The sequence below is a fragment of the Manacus candei genome, unplaced genomic scaffold (genome assembly GCF_025592945.1).
Source record: "Manacus candei isolate 608988 ecotype Guabito, Panama unplaced genomic scaffold, ASM2559294v1 h1tg000017l, whole genome shotgun sequence".
NCBI classification, from domain to species: Eukaryota; Metazoa; Chordata; class Aves; order Passeriformes; family Pipridae; genus Manacus; species Manacus candei.
This window is the reverse complement of record NW_026138065.1, coordinates 15,191,512-15,212,526: the sequence shown is the minus strand read 5'-3', so window position 1 is coordinate 15,212,526 and position 21,015 is coordinate 15,191,512. Positions and strand designations below refer to the sequence as shown.

The 21,015-nt window shown below is 38.0% G+C and overlaps 2 protein-coding genes across 3 annotated transcripts in view; both read left to right on the top strand.

The window, feature by feature from the left end:
- Nucleotides 1–21,015, top strand: part of RHOQ (ras homolog family member Q) — a 175,496-nt gene that overhangs the window by 142,349 nt on the left and 12,132 nt on the right. The window lies entirely within an intron of this gene.
- Nucleotides 1–21,015, top strand: part of SOCS5 (suppressor of cytokine signaling 5) — a 31,822-nt gene that overhangs the window by 3,530 nt on the left and 7,277 nt on the right. The gene's annotated exons all lie outside the window — the stretch shown is intronic.

Sequence of the window (21,015 nt, the reverse complement as noted above, 5' to 3'; positions counted from 1 at the left end):
TATCTAGGTTTTGCTGAAGAACTTTGCAGTCAGGAACCTCTTCTAGCTGTGTAATGGATCCTGAATTCTTGGATAACTTGGTAGTTGCTTTTCACCCTGTGCTTTTACACGGCAGTGGTTGTTGAATTCTTCAGCCTTAATGTTGGACAGCTGCAAAACGTTTAAAGCCTATCTTTGAAAGATTGGGATAAGGAGGGGGAGGTGGAGGCTGGCCCAGATAAGTAGTACTTCTTGAGGACTCTGAAGTATTTTCTTTATGTAGCCGTATACGGTGTGTTCATGGCTAGCTGGATACTCCTTGATTATGTTCTGCATTATCAGCCGAAGTATTTAAACCAGTTCTCCTTTCTTGTGAAAGTTTGGGTCTTTACAGTAGTTGAAGAATCAAAGTCGTCAGGAATTTGGGTTTTGTTTTGCTGCAGCAGAATAAGAACAATTTCAGTGCAGTACATAAGTACTCTGGGTAAAGTCAAGGTTTTTGTAAGAAATATTTTCATTGTTGTTGAAGAAGCCCAGAGCATTCTTAAGATACTGTTGTATTGCAATACATATCGCAACACTTACGGTGAGCACCAGTTTCTCGCAGGCAGAAACTTTGACAGTGTTTGTAAGTGCTTCAGTGACTTCTGCTTGGAGTACATTTACAGAGGTGAAATTTGAAAGATTGTGTGAAAACTTAAGTAGGGTAGAAGCAATAGAAAATAGTTTTTCTGCAGTGATAAATCTGATAATATTCTTCTTCAGCAGAATGAATTTTGATAGTAATTTAACAATCAGCCTGACTCCGAGATGAAATAACTTGGGCCTTGTTGCTCAAGACCCAAATGTCAATCATAGGATTAAGAATTGTAATTCTGGGATAAAAAATGTCTGGCACTTACCACCTAATATTCCCATTAGGCTGGTAGAGACTCAAAGACTGCAGTTGAATGAATTAGGCTCGATCAAGACTGTGATAAAAACTGATTCTAGATAATGTCCTAGACCTTTTGGCCTTTAATAACAAAAATTTATCTTGTAGTGATTGCTTTTCTTCATGGAGCTTAGCTGGCTAAGGATGAACATGTTTAATAGGGCTGACCTGCAAGTACCTTGTTTCTTGAAAAGAACCTGAACACCAGGCTTCCATCTCTGAGATGTCTCTAACTTCTGATATCTTGAATTTTGTCTGCTTAGGTACATTTGCTTTTATATCTAACTATATACACTGCCTCTATACCTTGAGTTTTTTGGGTTTGCAGTAAGACCTGTGCAGCAGAGCCTGATTTACTGACTGATTTGCTTATGAAAGAAGTACCTATTACTAAACTTTGTTTTAGAGGAGCTTTTGCATTTGTCATCTGTGAAGAAAGGCATTTTAATCATTCCACTAGTGCATTAAGAGATCTCTTATTCTTTTGAAGTAGCATATGGATAAAGTGAATTAATTTTGGTCTGCAAATTAATCTTTAGTTGACTTGTATCTTTGTGTGATAGATTTGGTTAAACACACTGCTTAGTTGATGCTTTGTTTTCTTAAGTCTTTAATTTTTACATTTCTGTTGGGGAGTGGTGAATTAAGTACTATTTTTTAAGCATATGTTAAATCTCACTTGGATAGAATGTGGAAGTCAATTAAATATACAAGAAGAATTTTAAAACTGGTTTGTAGCTTACTTCAGATGTACTGGATGAGTAGTTAACCCAGCAATTTTATCAAAATATATTTTTTTTTAATTTAAAAGTTGTTCAGTGAGTTAAATTTTCTACTCAGTTGTGTCTTACAGTATTTAGACATGGTAGATATAATTTTTCATTTGTTGGTCTTACTCATGGCTTGGAAGAGGAAAATAACTACGTATTTTTAAGCTGTCGAACAGTTGTGGGGGTAAAATTTTTAACAGTTAAGATTGAGAGGACTGGCTAAGAGGTTCTTTACTAAAAGAACATTCCTTTTAACACAAAGCTAGCAGTCTGTGGTTGTTTCCAACTTTCTGCTTAGGAGCTAGGATAATACCTGGTGGTGGGTGTGCCACTCCTGTGGGTTCCACCAAGAACCATCTCTCCATGTTGTCGTTATTTACTGCTTGAGTCCTCCTTAGAATTGTGGTTGTTTAGCAGAGGACTTAAGGAGTCCATCCCTCCCAGGAGTGGGTACCTGGCTTTGTTAGCATTGAAATGAATGCTTTTCCTTGCCTTTTTTCTGAAACAGTATATAGGATGGGTCTCTGCAATCACTTGGCAGAGAACCAGAAAAGATGGTGTGAATTGATCATAGTTAATAAAGCTTCTGTTTGACCTGTCTTAAATTGCACCTGTGTTATTATGCACTTGGAGTCCCCAGATTCTTTGACACAGTTTCTCAGTTTTTATTCAACTGGTTCAGTTAATCCACGGTGTTCTTATTTCTTTTCTCCTCTAGGTTAATTGTTAATGGGTTGTTAAGGGAGGCCAACTCTGAGTGTACTGGGATGTGTAATAGAGTATGGGGTAATGGTGTTGTGTTGTCCCTTCAGACTGCAGTGACTTATTTGTTCTTAAGTCTGTCTCATCTAGCCACCCTCTTAATGTAAGAAAAGTCTCTTGAACACAGAGAACAAAGTTTCTGCTGCCAAGATCTCCCTGAGTATCTCTGCAAGTTCTCACCAGTGGCTTAATCCATTTGGACATTTGACATTATTTAAAACTTTGGCAACAAACATGATCTGCTTTGATTTTGCTTTAATTTTATTTGTTAATAGTATATTGAGGTCTTAATGCAGATTGTCACAATGATGGTAGATTGGAGTTTCATTGTCAGACCTGCTTTATCTTCAAAAATATATGTGGTTTATCCACTGAAGAAATTTCTTATGTTTATTGTCCTTAAGATCTGGACACCTTATTTATGGAAGCAAGAAATTTGGCAGCAGGAACTCTGGTCCTTTACCAATGTAGGACAAATCAGGTGTAATAATTTATGTTAAAATTGTGAGATTAAAATTACTGATGGAATAATCTTGGAGAATTCAAAGGTACTATTTCTGGGCTTAAAACCCTGAATTGCAAACCTTCCTTCTTTTGGGAGAGGATATCAGGAATGTGTTAATAAATAGTTCACGTGTTATTGTATTCTTTGCTGAGCAGCAAAGACAGGCTTTTTATTAGGTGTACCCTGTGATGGTCAGGACTATTCTTATGTTACATCCCATTACTGTATTTCAGGAGCGTGTCGTCTGCCTGTTAGTATTTGCTGACATGATTAGCATATAGCCTGGTTTGGCAATTAGCAAGATCCTGTCCTGTCTTTGGTTATGACATTGTTTCTTTCATTAACTTAGTTCTCTTTAGAAGAGAATGTTTGAAATGGTCTTATACTCTACCTGTATACTGGATGCTTAACATAATGTGCTCTGGTAAAATTGTAGAAATACTGATTTTTTTAAATTTTTTTTTTTAAAAATCCCTATTCACTTAATCTCTTCAAGAAGGAAAATTTCATTTTTTGTTCTTTCTCATAAAGATAACTTAGCAATTAGTCTTCTAGTATAACAATTCCAAAATAAATTCTCTTAGATCTTCTATGGCTTTCATGTCTCAATTAAAATGTTTCCAAGTTCAGTTAATCCATACTGTAGTGTATATTACAGAGGTATTTTTACTGCCCATTGAACTTTATTCTAGCAAAAAATATTTTAATAAATACAAGGACTCTTTCAGATTGACCTGCTAATCTCCTGTTTCCCTTTACTGGAACTAAAAAGATAAAATCTGGGAATTGGCTAGAAGTTTTAATTTTTATAGTGCTGAAACAGTTATGCTATAAGAAGTGAAAAAGCTGCTTTGCCTCAAGAATCTGTTTGACCTGTGTCAATTCTCATGTGCAGACGATATGGTTTTGTTCTCTCAAATTCCTTGGGGTTTGAAGCATCTTTTAGAGGATTTAGCATTTTGTCATTAGAACTGTTAGTCCCTATGTGCATATGACATGGTTTTGTTCTCTCAAACTCCTTTGGGAGTAAAGCCTCTATTAAAGGATTTTCAGGGTTTTTGTTGGAATAAATGTGACTAACATTCAAAACTCTCAAGTAGTTACACTCATCTATAGCTCAGAGTTGCTTTTGTGGGGGACTGATGACCACTGCATTGAACAAATCTTCTATTTTGGTATTTGTCTAACAGTTGTGAACAGAATAAACGGGGTTAGGGGTCTTAAGGTCCAGACCAGTAGAGGAATTAGTGTCTGAAAAAGTAGTAGTCATCTTGTATTTTAGAATGAGATTTGGACTTAGATTCAATATGGCACTGGTTTTGGAAAAACATTTTGTTCTAGAATTGCATATAATTCAGGCAAAACTGACTTTTTGTTGATTGAACTTAAACTTGTTTAAGTTCTAGGGGCTTCTAGGGGCTAACTCCTCAGTGGCCTGAAAGTTTGAAATCTTCTTCCTTTGTGTTGTTTGGTTTGTCACTTCCCCACATCTGATAATCACTGTTGTATTTGTTTTGTGACTGCTGTTTAGCTTTTTTTCCACAACTAGTTTTGATCAGAATTTTAAGAATGGAAAAAATAGCACAGTAATGTACCATGAGTTGTTTCTTCTGAGGCTGTCTATATTTGTGATATTTGGAAATCCTTATTGGTAGTGAGCTCTGTTACAGCTCTGTTTTCAGCAATACAGTTTATTTAGGTAGAAAATATTCTCCTAGAGTATCATAGATAGGACTAGCTGCAAATCTTCAGCTTATTTTGTAAATGCTTTTTAAGATAGAAATTACTTTGCTTGAAGGCTCAAGAATTATCACGTTACAAAATCACGTTTTGTTTCACTTATGCAAATAATTCCCTTATTTTGACTGTGTATCAGTAGAAACAAATGCTGCAGAATATCTACATAGCCCATTAATTATATATTTTTAAAACTTTAGTCAAATATGAGATATTAGTCAGTTTTGCACCACGATAAGCCAATTGTCTCAATGCTAATAAAGTTAATATGGCACAGTAACAGTGTATCTATGCATGGTGGAGGAGTATGTCATCCCTGCACTTGCTTTAAAGCCTGTAATAAATGAAAAGAATATTGATTTTCCAGTTTCATTGACAGAGGCATATATAATTTCACTTAAGTTTCTTAATGGGACACTTGCCATGGTGTTTTCCACTTTCATGAGAAATAGAGAGTCACTAATAATTTTGGTTTTCCTTTCCTCATAGTCCCAGAGAGCAGTGAGTAAATCAAACCTGAAAACTGTAGAGAAAAATGAATACTGTTATGAAAGGAAGAAAAAGTGCCGTGCAGTTACACTTTATAACTTGTTTCTTACTATGAAATTTGATAAAATGATATTCCTCCTTTTTAATGTTAATGAGTTTGACAAAAGTTTGATACCACAAAGATGAACAAAGCAGTAGTTTTGTCCTTTTTGTTATGCAGTACAAATCTAGAAAAAGATCGTTCAGGGTCCATTCTCAGTTTTTCCCCATACACTCACTGCTTGTATCTCATTTTCTGAGTTTCTCACAAATGCTGGGCTTGGTTTCTTCTGTTACTCATAGACTTGCTTTTCTTTGTACCATTAAGTTATAGCTCTAATGCCAAAAAATATACTTTGCAATTTAATTTTGGCTGACTTGAAGAGGGTCAGTAATTATAGTTACAGTTTCCAGCAAGTTGAGTTTTTCCAGAAGCCTTTCTATGAAGAATGTGACTGTGGATTAATTGAACCTAAAAATGAGTCAAAAACTTTTTTCTGCCAAAGGCAAACATAGGAGTAGGTGCTAGTTAGGTTTTCAAAACTCTGTTACCTAGGTAATTTGTAGATGTAGTGTGAGCTGTGACCCAAAGAAGTGTAAAACTGATTTAATTTAGTGAGAAAGTTACTGGGGTACAGCTTACCTGTAAAGTAGATAGCAATTCTCTGTAAGTTTTTTAGTTTTCACTCTTAGAAACGAGTCAATGTTGAGGCATTTTTAAAGTCTACTGCCTCCAAGATTGCTGCCAACTGTAAGGCTGTCATCTCTAAAGCATGGTACCCTGTCTTTTTTCAAGTTATTCTGACTTCAGAGAGGACAGTGAGTTAGCAGTTGTTGATTTAAGAATACACTGGCATCATAGATGACATACCTAACAGAATTTCTTCTCTTCTGCATTGCTAGTTTATGCATATTCCTTTAGTGTCCTGGAGGGGCTGAAGAGGCAACAGGGGTGCTCTGAGGCATCAGGATGACGTACTTCAGTCATTCCATAGCGTGTGATAGTACTCAGCTGATACTTCTCTTCTGAAGTATGTTTAGCTCTGCGGTTTCATTAATCACCATAGGTTTTCCTGATGCTCAGGGTGCACTTTTCTTTTATAAATACATCACAGTACTGGTACAAGGAATGATCCAGAGGGAAACATTTTGCAAATGTAGCTGAGTTTGTTACTAGCATGGAAAAATAGTCTAGGTCTTTGCTATTGGAAACCCGTGTGATTTGCATATAGCAGGAGTTATGGTGTTACAGATACAATTATGTAGAAAAAAATTCTGGTCTTTAATTTGGGACAGTGATGAAAGCCAAATCAGGAAGAGAATGTCAATGTACAAAATCTCACTTGGTAGGCCTATCAGCACCATTTGCAAATCCCTTAAGTATAGCTGAATCCAGTGCTCCTGATCTTTGCTTCCTACTCATTTGGCTTTGCATGTGTATTTTATCTTTTTACTAATTTTGGAGTTGAACCATGTATTTAACTCTAATAGGAAGTGATTGTAGTTCAACATTTGAGGTAGTTAAATGCCCCTTTGCAGGAGCTAAGCCTGGGGCTCAAATAAACATATATAAAATTGCTACTCAGGCTTTGCACAAGCATACCTGTCCTATGTGTGCAGGGATCAAGGAGATGGAGTAAACCGTGTACTCATGCACTCTGCTTGTTTTGTGGGAGTGAACAGAAAGAAAATAGACTTGAGCCATCTGGGTGAGGAGCAGCAGCAGCAAAGGAGTGTATAATAAAGTGAGGGTGGTGGGTTCTGTGCGTGCACTCTGCCGAGTGAAGCTGCAGCGTGTCAGCAGTAGCACAGCCACAGGTGGCTGTGATGCCAAACTTGTGTGTGATCCCTGGGCTGTAACACGGTGCCAGCCTGGTAAAATAATTATTTTTGCTTTTACATCTTTCTCCCCTCTAGTCAGGGGAGAAAGGACATATGAGCATGGAAATCTGTTGTGGGGCAGGTCTGTTGAGGGAGCTTGTTAAAGTCCAGAGGAGGCCAACAAAGCTGGTGCAAGGGGTGGAAGGAATGTCCTGTGAGGAACAGCTGAGGAACTTTAGGCTTATATAGATTGGAGAAAATGAGGCTGAGGGACGACCTCATTGCTCTCTACAGCTCCCTGTGGAGGGGAAATGGAGAGGGAGGTGCTGAGATTTTCTTCTGGGATCCAGAGATAGGATGTGTAGGAAGGGTTCAAAGCTGCTCCAGCGCGGGTTCGGACTGGACATTAGGAAGTATTTCTTCAAACACTGCAACAGGCATCCCAGAGAGGTGGTCAGTGCCCCAAGCCTGTCAGTATTTCAGAGGCATTTGGACAATGACCTTAACAATATGTTTTAACTTGGTCAGCCCTGAATTGGTCAGGTATTTGGACTAGATGATCATTGTTTTCCCTCCCAACTGAAATAGTCTATTCTTTAAAACAAACAAGCTGAAAAAAAAATCCCAACAACAACCAACAAGTATTTAGACAAAGGTGTAACTTTGTACCAAGTATAGCTGTCTTCAAAGGTATTTCGATTTTTAAGCTGGGTACATGCAGTGCTCTTCTCATGATACTTCATAGAGCTTGAAATTGCCTTTAGTCAGAGTTGAAAAATGTCAACTGGATGTAAAGAGTTAGTGGTCATGACTGTTTCGGGTTGTATTTATATATCATCTGAATTTAAATAGAATGTCCAGGACTGCTTGGAAGAGAGTAAGAAGAGTGAGGAAAAACCTCTCCTGTTCATTGTATTTTCTTATGGTTGAGATGGGTTTTTTTCCCCCTCTTCAGACTCTTTGAGGGATCTTATCTGGTCCTTATGGACTTTAGCTCCTGCTTACTGTGGGCCTAAAAGTCCTCTATTTTCAGTATGAACTTTAGAGAATATTGTCTTCTGTATATGTCCATGTTGTTTCACTTCCTTGTTCACTGCCTCCACTTGGTACTCTTAAAATGGAGTATGCCATTGTACAAGGTCAAGGCTGTGAAGTTTTCCAGTTGACTGTAATATCTCTGAGGCTCTTAAAGGTCACCCAGATTTACCTTCAGATGTTTTCTGGAGAAAACAAAAAAGGCATAGAGTGTTAATGTTACCTGATCTTAATGAATAAACAAATAGTGGGAATTTTTAGAAAGAAAAATATTTTTATTTGTGTTGCTGGATCATCCTGCTCTGTCATTTCACTGAACCTGACATCGACCATTACACAAATAACTCCAAGAGTGTCTAGTTGTTCACCTGTCAGTTTGCAGACTCGTAATGGGCAATTTGAATGGTTTGGTTCTGTATCATTGACAAAGTATCTTATTTTGTTGCACAGCTGTAAACTTCTGTAGAGAAATGTATTGCTGCTTAAGTGAGAATGGGAGTTCAAACATGACTCGTTGTTCCCACTGGTGTTCCTCTGTCATCTGTTTCTTCTGTAGATAACAGGAAGTGTTAGAAACATTTTAAGAGATGGTATGTTCAGTTGCTTATAACTTTCTTGATCTCTGATCTTCTGGACTGAAATACTTTATGCCTTTTCTTTGCCTTGAGTTTAATTTTGTGTAAATTTTTCAGCCAAAGTTCTTCCTCTGTTTTCATAAACAAAACTAGAATAATTGTGCCATTTTTTTATGTCGGTCTCTTCTTTGAAACATTGTAGTGCACCTCTGAACTGGAACATCTATTTGAAATTTGTTAGTGGGCAGCCTCTGACTGAGTTGTATTGTTTTAATTTTACATGAAAATAGGTCAGAATTGAGCCAGTTCTCTTTCTGAAAATTTGTGATCTTGACATGGCAGTGGTTTTTGGTTGGGCTTTTTTTTTTTGGTAGTGTTCCCTGGAGACTTGTCTGCATTGTGTGTGTGCTCAGCAGGGTTTTTCTTTGAAATACCTCTGGACTGCAATGAGCTGCTCAGAGCCTGGGAACACAATTGTCCCGAGTTAATTAGGGGGCTGAGGGGGATCTTATGGCTTAAAGCCAGGTGGGAAATCTCTGAGATAGCCCTGGCACGTGTCAGCTCCAGAATGGTGCACTCATTCCTCTTTCTTTCCTGTCCCATCAGCTCTGCAATTCCTTCAGACTCCTACCAACACCAGTACCCTTGACTGTGACTTTGACAGTTTTAAGACTGTTTTTCAGAGAAGCTGAAGTATCAATGCTGGGGTAAAGTTTGGCTTCTCTTGTATCTGAACAGATTTATTACTTCTGAGCGTCACAGGGATGTCACTCATCACACTAATGTGTAACTGTGGTTGCAGTGCTCAGTCACTTCATACAAGTAGGGTATATGCATTAGTTCAGTACTGATTGCTGTGAAAGCCAGAAAAAGTTCCATGGGATCCCTCAGACACCTTAACAGATAAAATCTCAAAAGACTACTGAAACAATGAACCTAAACAGTTTTTTCTTCAGGAGTTCCAAACTAGACCAAATGTGGCTGAACTTCTGTAAGGATAACAGAAGGTGTTCCACACAAAGTCCACATTTCCTGAATTTATAAGATGAGCAGATGGTTTTTTTAAAGATAGCAAAAATGTAATTTTTTTGACATTTTTTTCTACAACTACTTCGACTTTGAAGAACTATTTTAGGTAACTACCTAGCCTATGAAATTCAGACCAAATCAGAAAGCTCCTGAAAGTCATTGAATGTGGTCTGATAATGGGAAGCATTAGGTGATGGTAATAAATAAATTATTTTAAAGAGGAAAAAAAGGAAAAAAAATGTTTTCAGAAGCATGTCCCTTTTGTTGGGAAGAAGGCCACCAGGTAGGCTGAATTGCTTTGCAGTTTTTGAGGTGGCTAGTTCAGACTTCAAGAAAGATGGCCTTGCGTGTTGACACTGTACAGCTGAAAGTATACTTCTTAAAATACATTTCCCCTGTAGCAAAATCCATGTCAATTATGTAGACACTTGAAGCTCTGTGAGATAACCCTCACTGAATTTCATTGCTCTGCTTTCTCTGAACTAGCAGCAGAGACCCTGTGCGGTGTGAACTCCTTGTGAAGTTAGTACCTGGTGGATCAGGATTTTCTTTTCCATGTTTGTTCAGTATAGGAGTGAACAGACAGATTTTACTGCAAGATGTTCCAGTCTGGCTGATTATCAGAACTCTTGCGAAGCTAAATCTTCAGATAATGACAGATTTTATGTTACTTACAGGTTAGTTTTGTATGTCTGTGTGCCACTGATGCCAGTGCTGTCAGAAATTTGTAGCCTTATGTACACTTGAACACTGGACAGTGTTCCCTGGTTTTCCCCTCCCTCCCCCTGCCTAAGTGGCAGACTCCTGCCAATCTATAGCAGAAGAGTTTGAGATCTGTGTGAAGTTGCACTCCTGGTTTTAGTTATTCGGACCCTTCAGCTTTATATGATGGTTTAAAATGTGCTCAAGCTGTGAGTAATCATGGGTACCTCAAGAAAGTTTCTTAGTTTTCATCTGTGAATGAGAATCTGGAATTCTTATTCTTGTGATCACCATGCATGTTTTCCATCAGGAAGCCCTGATCACTGTGTGACAGTAGCTAGATTAGCTAGATGTGGAAACTGCCATGTCTCCCAATGACAATTTTATTTTTTTACATCAAAAATCAAATTCTTTTTCATCAAGGAGGATACTTAAGGATCACAGCTTCCTGAAATCATTTAGTGAACAGGTTGTCCCTGTCTTCTTGAAAATATTTATGAAAATACCAGAAAATATCTGGTATTTTAAGTAACCAGTTGAACCATCTTTTTGAAAAAATGAAGATTAATAGTTCTTATATTTTTACATTAATAATTTTTCCTGTTAACCGTGTTACAGTTCCAGGGCCTTCTGAAGTGTAGAGTGCTTTTCTAGATGAGTCTTAGTCTAAAAGCTTCATTTTATCTTTTTGCTGCACAATTATGTCTTTAATTTTATCTTTCATTTAATAAAACATGTTTCTGAATACAAGGAGATCCTAGGTTAACATTAAGGAGTGGATTTCACAGAGGGGGCTAAACCAGTATTAACAGCTCGCTGCTACTGGTAGACGTGGTTCTTCTCCCTTTCCCTCTTTGCATAAGACCCAGGAGATTCTCCTGCCCTCAGGCTGTCACTTGTCTCTTCTGGCTTCCTTTTCCTAGCTGAAGTTTGTCTTTCTGGTGCTTCCATTAATTAGCTTATGGTGAAAATGGAGGTCAGATGAATGTTGCAACTGATGCAAAGGGATGGGAGGGAAGCAAGAATAACCCTTTTGATAGCAACAAAGTAATGGTAGATTAGTTATCCTGGACTATCACACTTAGGGTGTCCTGGCTGTGGCTAAATTCTGTTAATGAGAAACAACCTAGAAAGAACTGTACTCTTCTGTACCTTTAGTGCAAAGGATGGTAAATTATCATCTCAAACTGATATGGTGAAATAGCATCAGTTGCTCCCTTTGTTGTGTCTTGGGATTTGTTTGGTTTTGTGTGTGGCTTTTAGTGCTTGTGGTTTTTTTTTAAAATACGTGCTCTCTGACAAGCTCATCATTTGGTAATCATTGTCTGATCTAGGTTTGCTCAGTTTATGTGGTGCTGCAGGCTCTTTCTGCACGAAATGCAGTGTCTTAGACCATTACAGAATCCCAGAATGGTGAGGTTGGAAGGGACCACAGTGGGTAATCTGGTCCAACCTCCTGCTCAAGCAGGGTAAACCATTCATACAACTGAATCTCTGCTTTCATAGATCTGATGAAGGGCAAAAGAGCATTATTAGTTTTATTAGTGGCATGCAGCTGGTAATGCTGTTGTAAAGGTTCATTTTTCTAGCCTGTTCTTTTGCTGTGTCTTCTTGGAGTTCCTGCAGCCTATAACTTATATTTATCCATATGAGATAGGAGCCCTTGGATACTTAGCAGCTTTCCAATACTGAATGAGCTGCGGTGTGTGGGTATTAGAGTGGTATCACAGGTTAGTGAGTTGTCTTTTTAGATAAGCCATTTTCCTATTGATTAATAGGAATGCACATTAGCTAACCAGTGGGTTATTTGTCTGTGACTAGGTCTTGGCACAACAGTCATTAATGAAAACCAGTCAGCTTTTCAATTGGATAGATGACTTCATAAGACAAAGCATTTATATATTTTATTTTCAGAAGAATTTAGGAGCTAACCTAAAACATATATTTTTCTCAAAAAATTCTCATCCTGTGGGGTATCACTTACTTAACATGCACGGGTGATTCTTTACTAGAATGAGCATTTCATTCAAATAGTTTTGATGTAACTGATAGCATTATGTAAGATCAAGAAGAAAGATGTAGCCACATCTTGACAATCTTACTATTTCATCTTACTATGCAATAGCTCCATAAAGATAAGATAGCAACAAAATAATCCAGTTAACACCTCAGTTGTAATGGACTCAGGCAGTAGATGCTCTTAAGAGTGAAGACAGACCTGATTTTCTTATCAGTTTTTGTTCAGTGTCTCTAATGCATATTCTAGTCAATCTTACATTTTTGAGCATGTGAAGAGTCAGATTTTTTGCTTGAAACTTTTATGGTACATCCTGATCTTATGTTTTGAATCATGGGCATTCCTGTTTTGCATGGCACAAGGAGAGTGTGGTGTTGGGTGCGTTTGGGCTTTTTTGTTTCGTTGTTTTTTTAATTTAAAAACACTAAAGGTTCTCTGATTGTGAGTAGAGACCAAGAGAGCCTCTAGATTTACTCATTAGTTGTCTCTGAATACAAATGGAGAGCAGGTGTTGTAAAGGGCTGGATCCTTTACTGTGCTTCCACATAGAGAAACATTTTTGTTGTTGTTGCTAGAGCAGTAACTCTAAACATGGGAATTTGTAATCTCATCACCCTGAGCTTTTTCTTTTTAAAGATTGCTAATGGATCTTTGTATTGGTACTGTTTAGCATCACTACTAGTTAAAGGAATGTTGCAATTGTTTATATGATGTGTCCAACTAAAAGCAGAGTGGCATGCTCTGTGGCACCTGGGGTGAGTTTGATCGAGTGATACTGCTGGTTTGACAATCTGGCGGTTCCATTGCAATCTCTTGTTCTCCCAAACACCATAATTCTGCCATAATGCTTACTGATTGAAATGTCTTTCATACTGAGACTGTGTACAAGTACACTTCTAAATTTCCAAGTTTTTAAGATATGGAAATGTTGGTGCTACTGTATGTTGTTGGAATTCTTGACTAGCAAGCTAACACTAAAGCGCCTAAAACATGAAACTTGGCAGAGGCATAGTTAATGTATTTGCTGAATACTTTGCTTTGAAGAAATTTAGTTCTGACTTTTTAATGTTTATACTTATACTATCTTGTACAAAAAAATCTTAAGTATATTGATGTTATATATATTTTATATATATTCATTTTTGTGTATATATGATTAGACAGTTGTTGGTTCAGTAATATAAACTCTGCTAACTAACAAAGGGATTTGTTTGTTTTGTTTTTTTGTCCCTTACTCCTAAGAAAGATCTCCCTACCTCAGGGGCTGAGCCTGCAAGGCTAAGACTTTTTCTACTTGAGTTTTAATAATGTGAAAAAAACAAGGGCAGAATTTCAGAAAGCTTCACATTCACTGAAATTCATAATTCTTAGCAGAGGGCAAAATATGTTTAAAGTGTCTTTTCACTTTTTTGGAACTCCCACTCAAAGTTCCTTGTGCATCCTACTTCTAGCTAGTTTTCAGAATGTTGGGGATTTTTTACCTATTTTTTTTTTTTTACTGTCTTTAAGTTGCACTGTAATTTGCTATCTGTAAGCTGTCATTGCACGTGCTTTGTGTTCAATATACAGAATAACCAGGACAGTCTTAGTTTTGATTTTCTGGCATATTAGTCTGTAATTTTAAAGTTACAGTAACACCTTTAAGTGGATTTTTGGTGGCATTTGAAAACCAAAATTTCAATTCCGCTGCAATTTAATAATAGTGTTGATGTTGCATTTGGCTGTGCTGCAGTGTGACCCGGCACAGCAAGGCTTGGTGGGTGCTCAGTGGCAGAACTTGCAAGCAAAGAACCACAAAACACAGGTTTTCTTCGGCTAGAAAGTTGCAGAAAAATGTTTGATAGCTCTAACTGGGTATAGTCTAGGATAAAGTTGCCTGTGGATCAAAGTGAAAACAGCATGAAACAGGCTAGACCTACTGGCAGCCTTCCAGCTGCTTCTCCTTTGCAGGGTTTATGTTCTTTTACCTACCCGGACCCAGCCTAGGGAACCAGGTGCTTGCTGCCAATTAGTCTTGTCAAGACAGCCCAGAGCTTCTCTTGACAAGCCTGACTGCTGACAGCAGCTGTGGGGTAGTCTTGGGCAGGATTTTAACTCCTTGCTTGCCAAATGCTTTGCAGGTTAAATCCCCTGGTCTCATTCTGCAGTTATTCAAATATGCTTCTATTTTATGAAAGCATATTTTATACAGAAAGCGATCTAGACTTCAGTGGTGCTGTAGTGATAGAGTTCATGTGCCAAACTTCTGTCATGAAAGAATGTAAGTTGGGAGTTAAGTTGTTGTGAAGGTCACTTTATAAGTTTGTGGATGCTATTGGAGCCGTCCATGCCAGCCCACCTTCTCCCTGCTGTAGAGCGTAGCTGTAGCTGGATAACACACCAGGCTGCTCTGACAATTTTCTCTCTGGTAGCTTCAAGTTTAGTCTCTCTCCAGTATTGCAGTGGTGCAAGGGAGTTTGATCCAGGTGATCTGTTAATGTAGTTGAACTACAGTTTACAATTAAATGTTTCATATTTTTGAACACTTCAAGTAATTAATGGTGCTACAAAGATAATCTCATTTTAAATTGTGGGATTTTCCTGGATTTTCTTGTCTTTTACATGTGTGTATGCTGTTGCTAATATCAAGTCCTTTGCTCCAGTAGTATTAGCAGTGAACAAAATACACAGGTGCTCTCCATTAAACCTCACTGAGTTTATTTTCATCAGAAATGGCGAATTAATGCACTGAGCAATCCAGAGTGTGAGAGATTTAAATTTTTTAAGTGCATGTGCCAACATCTAGTCTTCAGTTAACTTTTTTAGTAGCAATTCCTAAGAAACCATAGCTTGGGCTGTCACTCTTCTCAATTGTTGTGGTTCTAGAAAGTGTTGAACTCTTGGGTCCATTTCACTGAAATTTGAAGGAAGGGGGGCTACTTTTTATGTCTTGTTAATTGCCTGAATAGCAATAATGCTTTTTCCTATGCGGTCGCCACTGTAGATACATCGCTAGAGAAAGACAAGTACAACTTTGGTTTTGTCAGTTTTACAAGGTGGCAGCTGGCTAGTTTGTATTGGAGAATATGATCTTTTGCTTGGTCAGGTAGAAAGGACTCGTGGGAAATGTCTGGGTGCATGAGAAGAGCTCTGTGCAAAGGAGATGCCTGTAAGGTGGTGGGGGGCAAGGCTACAGTGGTGAGGGAGAGGCATTAGGCAGGCTGTTGAGGTTTTGAAAAATGTAGTGAGAAGAAATAGGACTGTTAAACCAGTATAAATTGATCCCAGAACAGAACAACTGTGTTTGCAAAATAGGCCATTTGCAATTGAATGAAATGCTCTGTTTACAAAATATCTTAAATTGGATGTTTCTACTGAGCTAGTCAAGGGTGTGGGATGTGATTTGACTCATCTTTTCAACTTTGCTTCCAATTTCCTTTGCTTTTAGTGAGGCATAGCTATTAAGGTACACTTTTTCTTAACTCAGACCTCCGAAGAATTACATACGAATAACCATTAGATCACTCTTTGTATCAATTTGAGACCTATTTATATTTTAGAACTTTATAGAGCAGGATAAGCTCTATAAAGCTTATAGATAAGTCATTAGGTAGAAACAAATTCTACCCTGCTAGGGGAGAGCTCCCTAAGCTTTTGCAGAGGTCATCAAGAGGGTTGCTGTGTTTAACTTGAATACTGACTGGAACCATTTATTCTGCCCACATGAATTTAAAAAAAAAAAGTATATTGGCAGCTTTTGTTTGAACAGAGTTAAACATAGCAGCACAGAAAACATTATTACAGCGAGTCACCTAGAGTTCTCTTCCACAGCAGGTACCTTACTTTGCTAACTTAATGCTTTTTCTTTTATTTTTTTCAAATGGTAAGGTGAAGTTATGAGTTGCCTGATTAGGGTGTAAAGAGGCAATTTAAAGGAAACTGCTTCTGTTTAATGTTGCTTGTGTGGATTTACACATTATGATGAGTGGCCATCAGGATACTGCCTAAATTATTTGAAGGTTTCTTTACTTGGAATGAATATGTACCATTTTCTTGAATTTCCAGAGTTTCTACCATAGAGATCTACCAGCATGTGGAGTTCTTGGTAGATCTGTATAGGGTTATTTCTGTATTAATATCTGAAACTGATGTTTGCTGTGTGTAGCTCTGTGATCCTCATATGATCAGAAAGACAATCTTTGCTCATGATGGTTGTGTCATTACCCACTAGACTTGTGCATGTACAGGGAAAGGAGTACTTCAGAAACAGTTGTCTCTATTTTTGGTTCAGTGGTATTCACATTCTGTTCTTCCATTGATGGTTTATCTGCTTCAGGGGTTTTAGATTTTCTGAACAGTATTTTCTCGTCCAATGTGAACACATGTAGCCCTGACATTGTCTTTTTTGAATACCAAAGCCTAGTAAGGGGCTACAAGGACATAGTCCACTGTTCAAAATGTCTTGGAACAGTATTTTTGAACTGAAGTTACCAACACAGAGCTGCTTGGAAAGAAACTGGCAGAACATTAGCCTTCCTGCATTTTGCTCATTGTGAATCTATACCAAGGAGGGGGTGGAGATTACTTCTTACTTCAGGTTGGAACAATGGCAAAATATCATTATTTTTCTTTGATTTGACAGTCTGCCAGCTTAGGTCCTTGAAACTTGTAGCATTCCTTGTGTTTTAGCAGTTTCAAGCCATCAAGCCAACTCAGCATTTTGTTTTTGGAATAAGGGTTTTCAGTGGCTTGAACGTTCAATGCAAATGTTCAAAGCAGCAGCTTAAATAGTCTTAATCTCTCTCTTTGCAGCCAGAGCCCCCCAGTTGATGAATATATAGGCTTCAAATGGAGATTTCTCTTCAAAGTAGCCGTCTAAGGGTTTAATAACTTCAGCAGAACTAACTAGTGCTGCTGTGGAAGGAAGCAGCCTTGCCCTGGCTGCTGTTTCCTCCTTCCTCATCCGTTCCTTCTGTATGTTAACTTGAATGTTTATACAGAAGTCATAAACCAGATGGAGTAAATGATTGAGACTTTTTCTGAGAATTCATTTTAGTCTGGATCAGATCCTTGAGCTGGTTGACTGAGCAGCCATATGGTGTACAGACCACCTCCTGCACCAGCACAGGTGGCCAGGAAGAGGCTGATGCCGTTTCTTCTGCTTGCAGTGCTGACTTAGGCCAATTTTGTGTTGTTGGAATTGCAGCTCGGTGTCCTTTACCTCTTCTCAGCAGGTTTGACTTTTGGTTCGGGGGTTCAGACCTTCAGATTTGTCTTGCTTGTGCAACTGCACTTCCAGTTTATCAAAGCCTATTAGGAAGAAAACAGTAGTACTTTATCCTAATAGGGCTTTCATGAGCACTTGAGACTATTGGCCCCTTTATCTTGTCTAGTTAAAAAAATAGAAACCACCTCTTCCTTCCAGCCCTCTAAATCAGTTTTTTGAGCTGTCTGCAGTGAGCACATTTTTGTGTGTGTAGAAAAACATATATTTCCACTTGAGCTAACATATTCCTTTTTTTTAAAGAAATGTTATCTCTAGTATTACAGTAATAATTCATTATTTCTGGAATGTGTATTGGAAGGGAGGAAATTGCTTTGTAATCCTTAGTATTGACCTTTCTTCCTTCCTTGAGTGGGTTACTTGAAATGGTAGGGGTTTGCCAGCTTTATTCATTTTGACTGAATAAGGCTGAGGAGTGCTGATGTGAGCAGCTCTGTTAGTGCATCCCTAGGAACAGGAGCCTGTCGTGGACATTTGGCAGTGTGCAAATAAACAGTGACCTCTTCAGCAAGCATCCCTTAATGGAAGCAAAATCTTTAATAACACAATCTCGTCACTGTTAAGTGAACAATTTTAAAGTAAGGGATGATACAAATAGAAGTATAGTCTTCCTCCAATCTTTTTGCTTCTGCCTTCATGGTCCATGGTGGTGTGTACCAGTGTCACAGAATGTTGGCCTGTTTGCCTGCTAGCATTGAACTAAAGGTGTGCAAGGAGCAGAGATATTTTTCTGTCTCCTCTCTTTTCTGTCTCCTTTCAGGGTATTGATTTTTGAAGAACCGTCTGGTTTTGTTTTCCTTCAGTGTTTTGACCTTGTTATCTTTTAATGTTTTGAAGCTATCATCTTATGAAAACACCAAAACAAATAATCTTGTAGATTCTTGTTTGTGAAATAAGCATAGTATACCTGCTTTGTAAGGTGTCATACTTTGGGCAGTGTATCATCTTTTGTGAAGATGGTACATTTTTAGGAGTTAATATTTTGAATATAACATACCACATGGACTAATTTTTAAATTAGGTAAGTTGTGAGAGTGAAATGAGTGTATTATATCACAGCACCAAGCTTGACAAGAGTTCCAGAAGTGTTTGGACAATGCTCTCAGGCACATGTTGTGATTCTTGGGGCTGTCCTGTGCAGGGCCAGGAGTTGGACTTGATGATCCTTGTGGGTCCCTTCCAACTCAGGATATACTGTGACTCTGTGATTCTGTTATGGAAAGCACGACCTCGACTTTGACTACTCTTTTTAGGCAGTAACAGGCAAAAACTCCAGATAGATCTTGTGACACTTCTGGAAAGAGTCTTGAGTTTTCACAGCAATCCAATAATATATGGTATTTTAGGACTACAGACAGGTTGTAGCTGTTTGCTTTATCATATTGCACAAATGGTTTTCCTAGCTCTCTTTGTGGTTTCATCATTTGTGTGCTCAGAATACTTGAAGACTACACTCATGCAAACTTCATGGCTTTGAATGTCTCTAAACTTACTGCAAATGGGAATATGGTGCTAAGATACCACTGTTCATTGCTTCTGAAGTCCCTGTAGAGTGCTTATTACCTCTTATTTTTTAAGACAACTAATGCCAGTTTAAATTAGGCAGGAATAATTTTTAGTTGAAAAGAGATTGTTTCAGGAACATTACTAGAACTTTTATTTTTCTTAGAAAAACAATTAAAATAATTTTTTCTTAGGAAATCTACAAATTGTTGAATTCACTTTGTGGATTTTGGTGGAATGAAATCTATTTCCTTTTTAGGTTAGAATAACATTGCTTCTTGTAAACTGGGATGGCTTTAGGACCAGTTCAGAAGCAATTGTGTTTTGTCAAGCTTAGTGCTGCCACTAGAAATCTGTGAAACCACACATCTGTTGCACATTGATTTAAACTAATTTAAAATTATTAGATTGAATATGAAATACTTTGCCTATGACTCAAGTTTAAATCTAACACAAGGTTGAGAGGTTTGACTGAGACAGTCCATAATCAAGGTGCTGTTTTCCATTAGGAAAGGCTGGTTCCTAAAGCAACCACTCCCTCTTGGAGCCACAGGGGCAGATTTTCTAGGCTGTGTCAGCTGGATAGCAATGGTGATGTGATAGATAGGTGGTGCATTGACTGCTCATGTTTCTGACCAGAACTGAGGAAGAATGGTGGTATACAACACTAATGCCATTAAGCATGACACTTCCAGGTAAGCATCCATGTGGGGTTTTTTGTATTTTTAATGAGGCAGAATGGTGAGCATGCAGCTCCTTTGCCACCTGTACCCAGTAAAACAACATCACTGGTTTTATTTGGAATGCAGGTCTCTTCAGAGGCCTGAGTGGCCTAGTGTCTTAAGTAGGGCTTTGTTGAAAACTGGATAACCCTTATTCTAGTTACTTTCCCTTCCATTTGCTCTATTTAGGCCTTGCTCTCAACCAGTTATAGTAGGTTTTACTTTGTCTTGTGTTTGTAGGCTTGCTAGGGAACATACGGCAGAAAAAAAGAAACGAGGGTAAATGTTAAAGTTGCAAAAGAACTGTACTTCTGCTTTAATCTTCATTTTGTACAAAGATTTTGTACTTGTAACTGTTGCTCTCTGAAAAGGTTACTTTTGTGGAATCTTTCAATAGCAGTAATGTGGCCTAATTTTAAAAATGTTTCAGTGATTTTAGTGCTTCCAGAGGTGAATGGAAACTAATAATATTTGTACTTTTCTGACACTGCTCTGGAGTTTCTGCCTAGGAGTACTAACTTCTAAAATTCACTTAGTGATTGCTCAACCCCATCGCTTTTTTTTCTAGTACATATGCATTATGTGAATATTTTTCTTTCTGTTCTGCATGTAAAACTTTAACATAAGTTCCCAGTGTTTTCTGTTAATTCTTACTGCTCTCCTGGGCTTGGTTCTAGCATGAAGAGGCAAACTATTCTCCTCTGTTCTGTTACTGTTAGATGTCTGACAGTGGTGTGAGCATGCTAAATCCCTCAGCTCTTCTTGGATTTCTGAAAAACAATGATGATTATTTCAGGGAAGTGCTGACCTGCTCTTTTAATAAAGAACTTCTCTTGCATTCCACTTTCCCAATTTTAGAATCATGGTTCATACTGCTCTTGCTTCACAATCATATAACATCCTTGTGGCAAGTACAGCAGTTGCTTACCTGGAAAAGTAATATTAGAAAAGTGTGTATTTTTAGCTGCCTTTTGATGTGATGTAGCAGCTGGAAACAAGGAAGAGAGACAGTAGGAGGTGATCTGACAGCACTGCCAACCACAGCTTGGGAACCACTGCTTTGGACTTGAGACCCCCATGTGGGGAAACCATTTCACAGGCCTGAGTATGCCCATTGTGCCTGGCACTTCAAT